The following is a 12,844-nucleotide window of genomic DNA, read 5'->3' as shown; positions in this document are numbered from 1 at the left end:
CTCACCTGAGTGCCCTCTTAGAGGTCTGCTCACCTGAGTGCCCTCCTAGAGGTCTGCTCACCTGAGTGCCCTCCAAGAGGTCTGCTCACTCGAGTGCCCTCCTAGAGGTCTGCTCACCTGAGTGTCCTGCTAGAGATCTGCTCACCTAAGTTCGCTCCTAGACATCTGCTCACCTGAGTGTCCTCCTAGAGATCTGCACACCTGAGTGCCCTCCTAGAGATCTGCTCACTTGAATGCCCTCCTAGAGATCTGCTCACCTGAGGTCGCTCCTAGAGATCTGCTCACCTGAGTGTCCTGCTAGAGATCTGCACACCTCAGTGCCCTCCTAGAGATCTGCTCACCTGAGTGCCCTCCTAGAGATCTGCTCACCTGAGGTCGCTCCTAGAGATCTGCTCACCTGAGTGTCCTGCTAGAGATCTGCTCAGCTGAGTGCCCTCCTAGAGATCTGCTCACCTGAGACTTTCCCATCCTAGAGATCTGCTCACCTGAGGTCCCAGCTAGAGGTCTGCTCAACTGAGTGTCCTCCTAGAGGTCTGCTCACCTGAGTGCACTTCTAGAGATCTGCTCACCTGAGTGTCCTCCAAGAGGTCTGCTCACCTGAGTGGCCTCCTAGAGATTTGCTCACCTGAGTGCCCTCCTAGAGATCTGCTCACCTGAGTGCCCTCCTAGAGATCTGCTCACCTGAGTGCCCTCCCAGAGATCTGCTCACCTGAGTGCCCTCCTAGAGGTCTGCTCACCTGAGTGCCCTCCTAGAGATCTGCTCACCTGAGGTCACTCCTAGAGATCTGATCACCTGAGTGCCCTCCTAGAGGTCTGCTCACCTGAGTGCCCTCCCAGAGATCTGATCACCTGAGTGCCCTCCTAGAGGTCTGTTCACCTAAGTGTCCTTCTAGGGGTCTGCTCACCTGAGTGCCCTCCTAGAGGTCTGTTCACCTAAGTGTCCTTCTAGGGGTCTGCTCACCTGAGTGGCCTCATAGAGGTCTGCTCACCTGAGTGCCCTCCTCGAGGTCTGCTCACCTGAGTGACCTCCTAGAGATCTGCTCACCTGAGGTCCCAGCTAGAGGTCTGCTCATCTGAGTGCCCTCCTAGAGGTCTGCTTACCTGAGTGCCCTCCTAGAGATCTGATCACCTGAGTGCCCTCCTAGAGGTCTACTCACCTGAGTGCCCTCCTAGAGGTCTGCTCACCTGAGTGCCCTCCCAGAGATCTGCTCACCTGAGTGTCCTCCTGGCTGTGGCTTCAGACCTGCACCCGTGATAGCTGCTTCTCTGCTCTCGTCGCAGTCTCAGCTTTGAAGTCGCTGCAGCTGTAAATACAGCAGAGGAAGCCCAGAGCCCTCCTTCCCTCCCTCCCTCCTGACTTGTACTTTCACTTTCAAACTGACTAGTGCCTGGTGTGTGGGCGCAGCTGTGAAGGAAGAAATGAGCCAAGCTTATATCGCTGGGGAGCAAGGGTGGCTGGGCGAGAGTAGTGCTTATCTGACGGGATTCATTGAAGGTCCCCAGGGCTGTGAGCAGGCTGCACCCTGGCTGCTTACACCCTCCAGAGAGGTCCCCAGGGCTGTCAATCTTCGTGACATGGTCTGGTACAAACTTATGCTGTGAAATCTGTCTTTGTAGTGAGATACACCATCTTGCAAGGTCTGCAATCTATCTGTACTACATACTACAAACACAGTGACTAGCAGGTGCAATTGGAGACTTCTCAAAGAAGCCCCTACTGCAATGCGCTCTTTCAATCCCTGCCACTTCCCGTCTCTGGCACCAATCAGAACTACTAAGGATCCCTGCCTACCCGCCGTTTGTCCTCAGGCTGAGTCAGGAGCACTCCAAGTCTGTTGTCCGAGCCATCCATCTATGCATTGAGGGGCTGGCTGCAGCACCTGTGCATTGAGGGAGGGCTGCAGCACCTGTGCATTGAGGGAGGGCTGCAGCACCTCTGCATTGGAGGGCTGGACGCAGCATCTGTGCATAGAAGGGCTGGCTGCAGCACCTGTGCATTGGGGTGCTGGCTGCAGCACCTGTGCATTGAAGGGCTGGCTGCAGCATCTGTGCATCGAGGGGCTGGCTACAGCACCTGTGCATCGGAGGGCTGGCTGCAGCACCTGTGCATTGGGGTGCTGGCTGCAGCACCTGTGCATTGAAGGGCTGGCTGCAGCATCTGTGCATCGAGGGGCTGGCTGCAGCACCTGTGCATTGAGGGATGGCTGCAGCACCTGTGCATTGAGGGGATGGCTGCAGCACCTGTGCATTGAGGGAGGGCTGCAGCACCTGTGGATTGAGGGAGGGTTGCAGCACCTGTGCATTGAGGTAGGGCTGCAGCACCTGTGCATTGAAGGGCTGGCTGCAGCATCTGTGCATTGAGGGAGGGCTGCAGCACCTGTGAATTGAGGGAGGGCTGCAGCACCTGTGAATCGAGGGAGGGCTGCAGCACCTGTGCATTGAAGGGCTGGCAGCAGAACCTGTGCTATGGTTCTAGGCATGCCTTTTCAATCTTCCCTTAATCTTTGCAATGCTTTGTTTCTTTGAACTTTTTTAAAAATCTTTTTTATTCATTATCTATCCCTTGTTTTTTCAACATCTATATATATATTTTTTAAACTTTTGGTTACTTTAAAAACTACTTTTTTGACTCTTATTTTATTTACTTTTTCCCTACTCTTTCCTATTTTTTATTTTCCTTTCCTGTCCAGGACCATGGCAAAGGGATCCATGAAGAACATGCGGGAAGTTAAGGGGGGAGGCAGTAACAGCCCCGGAGATCTTCAGCGCGGTGGAGGTGGCCGCACTGGTTTTCTTTGTCCGGAGTCAGACCAGCGCCACCTCCCCAAGACCGTCGCGGCAGGTGGCAGGCCCGGTACCGGGTACGATTTCCGGGAGAATCGCAAGCTATGGGGGATAGTGTGCCGGGCCATGTATCGGGAGTCTGACCTGCACCTTTGAGTGCTGCTATTCTCACACTATGTGCACTTGTAGAGGTCTGCTCACCTGTGGCTGTGTGAACCCCTAGGAGGGGATGCACTCATGTCCTCTCTGCTCTACCAGGATAGTCAGGTTGGAGAACTGGTTTGCTCACCTGAGATCCCTCCTCGAGGTCTGCTCACCTGAGGTCCCTCCTAGAGATCTGCTCACCTGAGTGTCCTCCTAGAGATCCGCTCACCTGAGTGCCCTCCTTGATGTCTCTTCACCTAAGTGCCCTTCTAGAGGTCTACTCACCTGAGTGCCCTCCCAGAGATCTGCTCACCTGAGTGCCCTCCAAGAGGTCTGCTCACCCGTGTGCACTCCTAGAGGTCTGCTCACCTGAGTGACTTCCTAGAGATCAACCTCCCTGAGTGCCCTCCTAGAGGTCTGCTCACCTGAGTCCCCTCAAAGAGGTCACTCACCTCAGTGCCCTCCTAGTGGTCTGTTCACCAGAGTGCCCTCCTAGAGTTCAGCTTCCCCGAGTGCCCTCCTACAGGTCTGCTCACCAGAGTGTCCTCCTAGAGGTTTGCTCATCTGAGTGCCCTCCTAGAGGTCTGCTCACCCGAGTGCTCTCCCAGAGATCTGCTCACCTGAATACCCTTCTAGAGGTCTGCTCACCTGAGTGCCCTCCTAGAGGTCTGCTCACTCGAGTGCCCTCCTAGAAGTCTGCTCACCTGAGTGTCCTGCTAGAGATCTGCTCACCTGAGTTCGCTCCTAGACATCTGCTCACCTGAGTGTCCTCCTAGAGATCTGCACACCTGAGTGCCCTCCTAGAGATCTGCTCACCTGAATGCCCTCCTAGAGATCTGCTCACCTGAGGTCGCTCCTAGACATCTGCTCACCTGAGTGTCCTGCTAGAGATCTGCACACCTCAGTGCCCTCCTAGAGATCTGCTCACCTGAGTGCCCTCCTAGAGATCTGCTCACCTGAGGTTGCTCCTGGAGATCTGCTCACCCGAGACTTTCCCATCCTAGAGATCTGCTCACCTGAGGTCCCAGCTAGAGGTCTGCTCAACTGAGTGTCCTCCTAGAGGTCTGCTCACCTGAGTGCACTTCTAGAGATCTGCTCACCTGAGTGTCCTCCTAGAAATCTGTTCACCCGAGTGCCCTCCAAGAGGTCTGTTCACCTAAGTGTCCTTCTAGAGGTCCGCTCACCTGAGTGCCCTCCTAGAGGTCTGCTCACCTGAGTGGCCTCCTAGAGATTTGCTCACCTGAGTGCCCTCCTAGAGATCTGCTCACCTGAGTGCCCTCCTAGAGATCTGCTCACCTGAGTGCCCTCCCAGAGATCTGCTCACCTGAGTGCCCTCCTAGAGGTCTGCTCACCTGAGTGCCCTCCTAGAGGTCTGCTCACCTGAGTGTCCTCCAGAGATCTGCTCACCTGAGTGCCCTCCTAGATTTCTGCTCACCTGAGTGCCCTCCTAGAGATCTGCTCACCTGAGTGCCCTCCTAGAGATCTGCTCACCTGAGTGCCCTCCTAGAGGTCTGCTCACCTGAGTGCCCTCCTAGAGATCTGCTCACCTGAGTGCCCTCCCAGAGATCTGCTCACCTGAGTGCCCTCCTAGAGGTCTGCTCACCTGAGTGCCCTCCCAGAGATCTGCTCACCTGAGTGTCCTCCTGGCTGTGGCTTCAGACCTGCACCCGTGATAGCTGCTTCTCTGCTCTGGTCGCAGTCTCAGCTTTGAAGTCGCTGCAGCTGTAAATACAGCAGAGGAAGCCCAGAGCCCTCCTTCCCTCCCTCCCTCCTGACTTGTACTTTCACTTTCAAACTGACTAGTGCCTGGTGTGTGGGCGCAGCTGTGAAGGAAGAAATGAGCCAAGCTTATATCGCTGGGGAGCAAGGGTGGCTGGGCGAGAGTAGTGCTTATATGACGGGATTCATTGAAGGTCCCCAGGGCTGTGAGCAGGCTGCACCCTGGCTGCTTACACCCTCCAGAGAGGTCCCCAGGGCTGTCAATCTTCGTGACATGGTCTGGTACAAACTTATGCTGTGAAATCTGTCCTTGTAGTGAGATTAGGCATGGGCGGAAAATCCGTTCCGCTCGCGGATTTTGCGGATTTTCGGGAAATCCGCAATCCGCGAGATTTGCGAATTTCCCGCAAAATCCGCAAATCCGCGAGCAGCGGATTTTGCTCGCACTGCTCGCACTGTTAGCGTGAGTTCGCGCCCCGCGAATAAGTGCGAAATTGCAGAAATACGATCTTGGCAAAACTGAAAGTAACTACTTACCAGGTTCAAAAGTTCAGGCTCATCATTAGTAGCCATTTCCTGTAGTGCTTCCTGAGGGGCCCCTCCAGAGTTCAGTTGCCAGTTGAAACTATTATGTGACCCTGCTCTGAACCTCAGAATAGTTACACATATGCCACAAAGGTCCTGAATTACAGCTAAGGGAGACAAGCAGGAGCCAGGCTGGAAGTTAAAATCCATTAATCAGCCCCTAATTCATTATTGTCAGTTGGGGCAGGGCAGGTGTTGTAACTAATTTTGCAACAATGAAAGCACTTAGCAAGTGCAAAAGATCACTAATCAGGGCGCACTTAGGAAGCAGGTGCCAGCTAAAAAAATATTCTGTGACACATTAATCAGCCCCAAATTAATTCAGGTCACTTGAGGCACGGAAGGTGTGCTTTGCTTTGCCGAAAATAATGTACACTGGACAACCAGAGGGTGTGGTGATGAAACAGAGGGTGGCATGGGTGGGCCAGAGGGTGGCATGAGTAGTCAGAGAGTGGCAGTGGTGACAGAGAGTGGCAGTGATGAAGAAGAGTGTCCCAAACAGGCTGGACACGTAGAAACAACAAGTTCGCGAAACTTGCGACCCGACAGGTAAGTTCGCAATTTGCGAAAGTGTACAAAACCCTCGCGAACTGGCAGAAACACGGGCGAACACAAAAAAAAAAAAAATCCGCAAATTCGCGGGAATTCGCGGATTTTGCGGATTGCGAATCCGCAAATCCGCAAAATTCGCGAACGCGAGATCCGCAAAATTCGCTCATGCTTAAGTGAGATACACCATCTTGCAAGGTCTGCAATCTATCTGTACTACATACTACAAACACAGCGACTAGCAGGTGCAATTGGAGACTTCTCAAAGAAGCCCCTACTGCAATGCGCTCTTTCAATCCCTGCCACTTCCCGTCTCTGGCACCAATCAGAACTACTAAGGATCCCTGCCTACCCACCGTTTGTCCTCAGGCTGAGCCAGGAGCACTCCAAGTCTGTTGTCCGAGCCATCCATCTATGCATTGAGGGGCTGGCTGCAGCACCTGTGCATTGAGGGGATGGCTGCAGCACCTGTGCATTGAGGGAGGGCTGCAGCACCTGTGGATTGAGGGAGGGTTGCAGCACCTGTGCATTGAGGTAGGGCTGCAGCACCTGTGCATTGAAGGGCTGGCTGCAGCATCTGTGCATTGAGGGAGGGCTGCAGCACCTGTGAATTGAGGGAGGGCTGCAGCACCTGTGAATCGAGGGAGGGCTGCAGCACCTGTGCATTGAAGGGCTGGCAGCAGAACCTGTGCTATGGTTCTAGGCATGCCTTTTCAATCTTCCCTTAATCTTTGCAATGCTTTGTTTCTTTGAACTTTTTTTTAAAATCTTTTTTATTCATTATCTATCCCTTGTTTTTTCAACATCTATATATATATTTTTTTAACTTTTGGTTACTTTAAAAACTACTTTTTTGACTCTTTTATTTTATTTACTTTTTCCCTACTCTTTCCTATTTTTTATTTTCCTTTCCTGTCCAGGACCATGGCAAAGGGATCCATGAAGAACATGCGGGCACTTAAGGGGGGAGGCAGTAACAGCCTCGGAGATCTTCAGCGCGGTGGAGGTGGCCGCACTGGTTTTCTTTGTCCAGACCAGCAGCACCTCCCCAAGACCGTCGCGGCAGGCGGCAGGCCCGGTACCGGGTACGATTTCCGGGAGAATCGCAAGCTATGGGGGATAGTGTGCAGGGCCATGTATCGGGAGTCTGACCTGCACCTTTGAGTGCTGCTATTCTCACACTATGTGCACTTGTAGAGGTCTGCTCACCTGTGGCTGTGTGAACCCCTAGGAGGGGATGCACTCCTGTCCTCTCTGCTCTACCAGGATAGTCAGGTTGGAGAACTGGTTTGCTCACCTGAGATCCCTCCTCGAGGTCTGCTCACCTGAGGTCCCTCCTAGAGATCTGCTCACCTGAGTGTCCTCCTAGAAATCTGCTCACCTGAGTGCCCTCCTTGATGTCTCTTCACCTAAGTGCCCTTCTAGAGGTCTACTCACCTGAGTGCCATCCCAGAGGTCTGCTCACCTGTGTGCACTCCTAGAGGTCTGCTCACCTGAGTGACTTCCTAGAGATCAACCTCCCTGAGTGCCCTCCTAGAGGTCTGCTCACCTGAGTCCCCTCCTAGAGGTCACTCACCTCAGTGCCCTCCTAGTGGTCTGTTCACCAGAGTGCCCTCCTAGAGTTCAGCTTCCCCGAGTGCCCTCCTACAGGTCTGCTCACCAGAGTGTCCTCCTAGAGGTTTGCTCATCTGAGTGCCCTCCTAGAGGTCTGCTAACCCGAGTGCCCTCCCAGAGATCTGCTCACCTGAATACCCTGCTAGAGGTCTGCTCACCTGAGTGCCCTCTTAGAGGTCTGCTCACCTGAGTGCCCTCCTAGAGGTCTGCTCACTCGAGTGCCCTCCTAGGGGTCTGCTCACCTGAGTGTCCTGCTAGAGATCTGCTCACCTGAGTTCGCTCCTAGAGATCTGCTCACCTGAGTGTCCTCCTAGAGATCTGCACACCTGAGTGCCCTCCTAGAGATCTGCTCACCTGAGTGTCCTGCTAGAGATCTGCTCACCTGAGTGCCCTCCTAGAGATCTGCTCACCTGAGTGCCCTCCTAGAGATCTGCTCACCTGAGGTAGCTCCTAGAGATCTGATCACCTGAGTGCCCTCCTAGAGGTCTGCTCACCTGAGTGCCCTCCTAGAGGTCTGCTCACCTGAGTGCCCTCCTAGAGATCTGCTCACCTGAGTGCCCTCCTAGAGATCTGCACACCTGAATGCCCTCCTAGAGATCTGCTCACCTGAGGTCGCTCATAGAGATCTGTTCACCTGAGTGCCCTCCTAGAGATCTGCTCAACTGAGTGCCCTCCTAGAGATCTGCTCACCTGAGGTCGCTCCTAGAGATCTGCTCACCTGAGTGCCCTCCTAGAGGTCTGCTCACCTGAGTGCCCTCCTAGAGATCTGCTCACCTGAGTGCCCTCCTAGAGATCTGCACACCTGAGTGCCCTCCTAGAGATCTGCTCACCTGAGTGCCCTCCTAGAGATCTGCTCACCTGAGGTCACTTCTAGAGATCTGCTCACCTGAGTGCCCTCCTAGAGGTCTGCACACCTGAGTGCCCTCCTAGCGATCTGCTCACCTGAGTGCCCTCCTAGAGATCTGCTCACCTGAGGTCGCTCCTAGAGATCTGCACACCTGAGGTCGCTCCTAGAGATCTGCACACCTGAGTGCCCTCCTAGAGATATGCACACCTGAGTGTCCTCCTAGAGGTCTGCTCACCTGAGTGCCCTCCTAGAGGTCTGCTCACCTGAGTGCCCTCCTAGAGGTCTGCTCACTTGAGTGCCCTCCTAGAGATCTGCTCACCTTAGGTCCCAGCTGGAGGTCTGTTCACCTAAGTGTCCTTCTAGGGGTCTGCTCACCTGAGTGCCCTCCTAGAGGTCTGTTCACCTAAGTGCCCTCCTAGAGGTCTGCTCACCTGAGTTTCCCATCCTAGAGATCTGCTCACCTGAGGTCCCAGCTAGAGGTCTGCTCAACTGAGTGTCCTCCTAGAGGTCTGCTCAACTGCTTGCCCTCCTAGAGGTCTCCTCACCTGAGTGCCCTCCTAGAGATCTGCTCACCTGAGGTCCCAGCTAGAGGTCTGCTCAACTGAGTGTCCTCCTAGAGGTCTGCTCAACTGTGTGCCCTCCTAGAGATCTGCTCACCTGAGTGCCCCCCTAGAGGTCTGCTCACCTGAGTGCCCCCCTAGAGGTCTGCTCACCTGAGTGACCTCCTAGAGGTCTGCTCACCTGAGTGCCCTCCTAGAGATCTGCTCACCTGAGTGCCCTCCTAGAGATCTGATCACCTGAGTGCCCTCCTAGAGGTCTGCTCAACTGAGTCCCTCCTAGAGGTCTGCTCACCTGAGTGCCCTCCTAGAGGTCTGTTCACCTAAGTGTCCTTCTAGGGGTCTGCTCACCTGAGTGGCCTCATAGAGGTCTGCTCACCTGAGTGCCCTCCTCGAGGTCTGCTCACCTGAGTGACCTCCTAGAGATCTGCTCACCTGAGGTCCCAGCTAGAGGTCTGCTCACCTGAGTGACCTCCTAGAGATCTGCTCACCTGAGGTCCCAGCTAGAGATCTGCTCACCTGAGTGCCCTCCTAGAGGTCTGCTCACCTGAGTGCCCTCCTAGAGATCTGATCACCTGAGTGCCCTCCTAGAGGTCTACTCACCTGAGTGCCCTCCTAGAGGTCTGCTCACCTGAGTGCCCTCCCAGAGATCTGCTCACCTGAGTGTCCTCCTGGCTGTGGCTTCAGACCTGCACCCGTGATAGCTGCTTCTCTGCTCTCGTCGCAGTCTCAGCTTTGAAGTCGCTGCAGCTGTAAATACAGCAGAGGAAGCCCAGAGCCCTCCTTCCCTCCCTCCCTCCTGACTTGTACTTTCACTTTCAAACTGACTAGTGCCTGGTGTGTGGGCGCAGCTGTGAAGGAAGAAATGAGCCAAGCTTATATCGCTGGGGAGCAAGGGTGGCTGGGCGAGAGTAGTGCTTATCTGACGGGATTCATTGAAGGTCCCCAGGGCTGTGAGCAGGCTGCACCCTGGCTGCTTACACCCTCCAGAGAGGTCCCCAGGGCTGTCAATCTTCGTGACATGGTCTGGTACAAACTTATGCTGTGAAATCTGTCTTTGTAGTGAGATACACCATCTTGCAAGGTCTGCAATCTATCTGTACTACATACTACAAACACAGCGACTAGCAGGTGCAATTGGAGACTTCTCAAAGAAGCCACTACTGCAACGCGCTCTTTCAATCCCTGCCACTTCCCGTCTCTGGCACCAATCAGAACTACTAAGGATCCCTGCCTACCCACCGTTTGTCCTCAGGCTGAGCCAGGAACACTCCAAGTCTGTTGTCCGAGCCATCCATCTATGCATTGAGGGGCTGGCTGCAGCACCTGTGCATTGAGGGAGGGCTGCAGAACCTGTGCATTGAGGGGATGGCTGCAGCACCTGTGCATTGAGAGGGGGCTGCAGCACCTGTGCATTGAGGGAGGGCTGCAGAACCTGTGCATTGAAGGGCTGGCTGCAGCACCTGTGTATTGAGGGAGGGCTGCAGCACCTGTGCATTGAAGGGCTGGCAGCAGAACCTGTGCATTGAGGGGATGGCTGCAGCACCTGTGCATTGAGGGAGGGCTGCAGCACCTGTGCATTGAGGGAGGGCTGCAGAACCCGTGCATTGAGGGGATGGCTGCAGCACCTGTGATTTGAGAAAGGGCTGCAGCACCTGTGCATTGAGGGAGGGCTGCAGCACCTCTGCATTGGAGGGCTGGCCGCAGCATCTGTGCATTGAAGGGCTGGCTGCAGCACCTGTGCATTGAAGGGCTGGCTGCAGCATCTGTGCATCGAGGGGCTGGCTGCAGCACCTGTGCATCGGAAGGCTGGCTGCAGCACCTGTGCATTGGGGTGCTGGCTGTAGCACCTGTGCATTGAAGGGCTGGCTGCAGCACCTGTGCATTGAGGGAGGGCTGCAGCACCTGTGCATTGAGGGAGGGCTGCAGCACCTGTGCATTGAAGGGCTGGCTGCAGGATCTGTGCATTGAGGGAGGGCTGCAGCACGTGTGAATTGATGGAGGGCTGCAGCATCTGTGCATTGAGGGGATGGCTGCAGCACCTGTGCATTGAGGGAGGTCTGCAGCACCTGTGTATTGAGGGAGGGCTGCAGCACCTGTGCATTGAGGGAGGGCTGCAGCACTTGTGCATTGAAGGGCTGGCAGCAGAACCTGTGCATTGAGGGGATGGCTGCAACACCTGTGTATTGAGGGGATGGCTGCATCACCTGTGAATTGAGGGAGGGCTGCAGCACCTGTGCATTGAGGGAGGGCTGCAGCACCTGTGCATTGAGGGAGGGCTGCAGCACCTGTGCATTGAGGGAGGGCTGCAGCACCTGTGCATTGAAGGGCTAGCTGCAGCATCTGTGCATTGAGGGAGGGCTGCAGCACCTGTGCATTGAGGTCGGGATGCAGCACCTGTGCATTGAGGGGATGGCTGCAGTTCCTGTGCATTGAGGGAGGGCTGCAGCACCTGTGCATTGAGGGAGGGATGCAGCAACTGTGCATTGAAGGGCTGGCAGCAGAACCTGTGCATTGAGGGAGGGCTGCAGCACCTGTGCATTGAGGGAGGGCTGCAGCACCTGTGCATTGAAGGGCTGGCTGCAGCATCTGTGCATTGAAGGAGGGCTGCAGCACCTGTCCATTGAGGGAGGGCTGCAGCACCTGTGCATTGAGGGGATGGCTGCAGCACCTGTGCATTGAGGGAGGGCTGCAGCACCTGTGCATTGAGGGAGGGCTGCAGCACCTGTGCATTGAGGGAGGGCTGCAGCACCTGTGCATTGAGGGAGGGCTGCAGCACCTGTGCATTGAAGGGCTGGCAGCAGAACCTGTGCATTGAGGGGATGGCTGCAGCACCTGTGTATTGAGGGGATGGCTGCATCACCTGTGAATTGAGGGAGGGCTGCATCACCTGTGAATTGAGGGAGGGCTGCAGCACCTATGCATTGAGGGAGGGCTGCAGCACCTGTGCATTGAGGGAGGGCTGCAGCACCTGTGCATTGAGGGAGGGCTGCAGCACCTGTGCATTGAAGGGCTGGCTGCAGCACCTGTGCATTGAGGGAGGGCTGCAGCACCTGTGCATTGAAGGGCTGGCTGCAGCACCTGTGCATTGAGGGAGGGCTGCAGCACCTGCGCATTGAGGGAGGGCTGCAGCACCTGTGCATTGAAGGGCTGGCTGCAGCATCTGTGCATTGAGGGAGGGCTGCAGCACCTGTGCATTGAGGGAGGGCTGCAGCACCTGTGCATTGAGGGAGGGCTGCAGCACCTGTGCATTTAAGGGCTGGCTGCAGCATCTGTGCATTGAGGGATGGCTGCAGCACCTGTGCATTGAGGGAGGGCTGCAGCACCTGTGCATTGAGGGAGGGCTGCAGCACCTCTGCATTGAAGGGCTGGCAGCAGAACCTGTGCATTGAGGGGATGGCTGCAGCACCTGTGCATTGAGGGAGGGCTGCAGCACCTGTACATTGAGGGAGGGCTGCATTGAGGGAGGGCTGCAGCACCTGTGCATTGAGGGAGGGCTGCAGCACCTGTGCATTGAGGGAGTGCTGCAGCACCTGTGCATTGAAGGGCTGGCAGCAGAACCTGTGCATTGAGGGGATGGCTGCAGCACCTGTGTATTGAGGGGATGGCTGCATCACCTGTGAATTGAGGGAGGGCTGCAGCACCTATGCATTGAGGGAGGGCTGCAGCACCTGTGCATTGAGGGAGGGCTGCAGCACCTGTGCATTGAGGGAGGGCTGCAGCACATGTGCATTGAAGGGCTGGCTGCAGCATCTGTGCATTGAGGGAGGGCTGCAGCACCTGTGCATTGAGGGAGGGCTGCAGCACCTGTGCATTGAGGGAGGGCTGCAGCACCTGTGCATTGAGGGAGGGCTGCAGCACCTGTGCATTGAGAGGGGGCTGCAGCACCTGTGCATTGAGGGAGGGCTGCAGAACCTGTGCATTGAAGGGCTGGCTGCAGCACCTGTTTATTGAGGGAGGGCTGCAGCACCTGTGCATTGAAGGGCTGGCAGCAGAACCTGTGCATTGAGGGGATGGCTGCAGCACCTGTGCATTGAGGGAGGGC

General features: G+C 55.6%; 1 protein-coding gene across 1 annotated transcript in view; it reads right to left on the bottom strand.

Annotated features, from left to right (window-relative positions):
- The window catches only part of LOC147669078 (apolipoprotein L5-like), a 198,569-nt gene extending 197,253 nt beyond the window's left edge, over positions 1-1,316 (bottom strand). Inside the window, exon 1 of the mRNA XM_086948239.1 lies at positions 1,214-1,316. The gene's annotated coding sequence lies outside the window, so the exon portion shown is untranslated. The remainder of the gene's footprint in view (positions 1-1,213) is intronic.
- Between the last annotated feature and the right edge of the window lie 11,528 nt (positions 1,317-12,844).

This window comes from Lissotriton vulgaris, unplaced genomic scaffold (genome assembly GCF_964263255.1).
Source record: "Lissotriton vulgaris unplaced genomic scaffold, aLisVul1.2 SCAFFOLD_227, whole genome shotgun sequence".
Classification (NCBI taxonomy): Eukaryota; Metazoa; Chordata; class Amphibia; order Caudata; family Salamandridae; genus Lissotriton; species Lissotriton vulgaris.
This window is presented reverse-complemented; position numbering and strand designations above follow the sequence as displayed.